Raw genomic sequence first — 3,489 nt, forward strand, 5'->3', positions numbered from 1 at the left:
ATTGAAGAAAATGCTTTTCAGACTTTGTCTGAAGAATCCTTGATAAAAACACCATGTTACACATTTTGTGTCTCTGAACCAGAAGAAGATAATGATTTTCGTTCTCTGACATTTCCAAGAAAACTCTGGAAAATAGATTGGAGTGACCAATTTAAATTCATCTGGTGGGGTGTTAATGGGTCTTCCGTAGTGATTGATGAAGATGTCTTGAAGAAGGAAGTTTTGGAAAGAAAGGCCCCTTTCAGAATATTTGAAACTGGAAGCATGAAAAGTTTACTTAGACAGCTTAACTTTTATGGGTTTAGGAAAGTGAGGCAGAATTTTCAAATGTGTGCTTGTCTAGCTGACTTTCCAGCAGAAGAAAAAGAAGTGTCTGTATTAAGAAAGATATTCAAAAATTTTAGTTACCACTTGGTAACTTATATATAAAATTTTATTTTGCACATCAATCAATGGTAATATAAATGTAACGCAAGATTTTGAAAATTGTATAAAACTATTAAGTCTAAAATACTTTATTTATTCTAAAAAATGAGGACAGTGACTTAAGTATTCAAGATTATGAGAAACTTTGCTTACAACTATGAATCATTCCAGAAATCCATATAAAGGTAATAAAGCTGCTTTTCAAAAGTGTCATTCACCGTTACCGCAAATGCTAACATTTAAATTTGATGACTATAATAATTAAATGTGTATTTTCCAAATAAGGAACTTCAAAATATTGTTAGCAATGTTCATATTTTGATGATATTATCCTTACATAGTAAACGTGGAATCAGGTTTTACACATTAGGCTTATTGTAGTCTTGTATTTTGGTATAAATATTACTAAAATGTTTCTCCTTTGGTTGTAGCTGCACTTTTATCATAATCCAAATTTTAAACGAGGCTGTCCCCAGGTTTTAGTGAGAATAAAAAGAAGAGTTGGGATTAAAAATGCCTCTCTGGTGTCTTCATTGGCTGAAGACTTCAAAGAGCAGCACTTTAAAGCAGGGTATAATGTGGATAATAATAATTCTGGATTTGTGGCTGACACTATTGGAGAAAGTGCATGATTACCTTCTGCAAATTTCTAAAAAGAAAGCCCTCTACTAGCCACATAATTGGTGATACAACTACCCCGATCAGAGGTGATTTTTCTCCTCCATCATCAATGTCAGACCACCAGAACAAATTGCAGTGGGTCAACGAGCTATTCTAAATAAGTTGACCACTCTCCACTGGCACTCTCAAAGCAGTTACAATGAAACAAATGGCCGTGTTGTGAACTCCATTTGAACTACAACTTCTATTTCTCAGTAGAGTATCTTATCTCCCATACAGGGCAATTATTATGGACTGATGATGGAGCCTTCTACTTTTCCAAATACATATCACAACATATCTGCAAATGAAGGTCGTTTTCCTAAACTTCAACCAGGGTGCAACCCACGCTTTCCAGTGCCAGTGATAGCTGATACATCAGCTAACTCTCTTTCAAGGCCAACTCATCAGCCATCTTCAGTTTATGAACGTCATCCTAATTACAACTGATCTACCAGAGAACTACCAGATTATGCAGGAAACAAAAATTATAAATGATGTTGGCAAATGTCGACAACTATTTGCTATTTTCTTATTTGAACAATAAACATAGATGTGTACCTGTATTTTCCTTAATATTTCTTAATAGAGTTAAGATTTAAATGGGAGACTAACTTGCCATTTTAAAAAAAAATAGATATTTGATAAAATCTTTTGATGGAACAATATGGGGGTAAATTTAAATAATTTCTTGTAAGGAAGAAGAAAAAATGGAAGAATTTGGAAAAATAATAAAACATGGAGAGAGGGAAAAGTAATAAGTGGTTTTTGGTTCTTCCTGGAAAGTATTAAATGTGTTAAGTTAGGATAGATTGGAACAGGAGATACATGCAGGAACCACCCAGGGATCATGTTCTCTAATATGTCATCCCTGGAATCAAAAAGGTCACATGATGTAGTCTAAGATGGCACATTCAGCATGTGGTAGAATTTAAGTAGCAATTTATCTATGGTCTTCTTTGTGCTGTTCTCAAAGCATTCCAGTTGGTGCTTTCATTTCCTGCCCTCAACAGTCTACACTATATTTTCTAGTTAATAATTTATGTTGCTATTATCTTCCAGCCAAAGAAAAGCTTACGTTCTCAGGGTGGCACTTAATGCCTTTCCAACTCTAATCACACAAAATTAACTCAATTTAGTTTAGTCATTTCTTTATAAATCTGGCATCTGACTACCTTGGCATATCTTTATGTTTCACTGTATCTGGACATATATCCAGCCAAATGTTTCTCAACAATGTTAGCTCCAAACTCAACAGTTTTATTCCATTTCATCCTTGGACGTTGGGTGTCCTCCTTTTACCTACTTAGACTATCCTCCTCTCAGCACAGAAACCACCTCCTCCAGATGTTTTATGTCTATCCCGCTTTCCTTGTCTGCCTTGGATACCAGCACAGTAAGCACAGCACATGCCACAGGATGCATTTTAGTATTTAGTGAATGAAAAATACATGTTGATTTTAAGCAAAATCTACTTTCCTGAAAGAACAAAACTGTCATGGTTTTCAAACTATTTCGTTATGGTCTTTACTCTATACCACAAACTAGCTCTTTTCACAGCGCAAGGACTAGTCACTCAAGACAGTAATTGGAGGTACGTACAGAAGACAAAGTATCATTGTCTTCTCAATTCATACTTCCATAAGTCTAAATCATTCCTTTCTCATTTGCTGGATATTTTCCTGTCTTTTCATCACCCACCCATCCCAAAATAGCTGATTCTCTTCCCCATACCAATAACTATACTGACTCCAAATTAATTTACTTCTTAGAATCAGAGCTTTTTCCAGAAGAGACAGTGCCTTTGCAAACATTTAATGTAGGTTTATATACCCCACATAACATTTGCCCCTTCTTACCTTCACACGGGAAATTTCTAAGATGTACTAGACCCTTGGATGGGGTGGTGGTATTCAGTAATCAAATTGCGATCTAAAATGTGTGGACTAGAAGGAGGTGAGGGTAATAGAATTAAAAATTTGTCCAACTGCAAGAATACCAAATTTCTGCAGATATTAGGAAATTTAAAATATTCATGGAAGTCTTTGACTCTTTCCCATTAATTTAAAAAAAACACGAAGCATTTTCAGAATGTGAAATGCCCTGAATTACTGGAAAATTGTAGGTAAGGTCAGGGACCCTAAGGCTTCTACTCACGATGATGCAGCCAGTGTCAGCTGATAAGTCTAGAATGGCAGAATTGTGTACAGAAAATTTGTCACCTGTTTTGAAGAAAGCTTTTGATATTCTGGAGAATGGGCAAATGGGCCAGGGTGAACTCTAGCAACATCTCACCAATATGACCTATACCAAGAGAACAATACAGACCACTTGCAGCTGGAGAACTGTGTCTGGACAGCCGTGGTTCTTCCTACAACAGATACACCAAGCTTTTAAGTTTGT

The 3,489-nt window shown here is 35.7% G+C and overlaps 1 long non-coding RNA gene across 1 annotated transcript; it reads left to right on the forward strand.

Annotated features, from left to right (window-relative positions):
• Positions 1-418: 418 nt before the first annotated feature.
• Positions 419-1,652, forward strand: LOC140693980 (uncharacterized). Its single transcript, XR_012069702.1, has 2 exons — positions 419-611; positions 1,327-1,652. It is a non-coding gene; the product is annotated as an uncharacterized lncRNA (long non-coding RNA).
• Positions 1,653-3,489: the final 1,837 nt, after the last annotated feature.

This window comes from Vicugna pacos, unplaced genomic scaffold (assembly GCF_048564905.1).
Source record: "Vicugna pacos unplaced genomic scaffold, VicPac4 scaffold_20, whole genome shotgun sequence".
In the NCBI taxonomy this organism is placed as follows: domain Eukaryota; kingdom Metazoa; phylum Chordata; class Mammalia; order Artiodactyla; family Camelidae; genus Vicugna; species Vicugna pacos.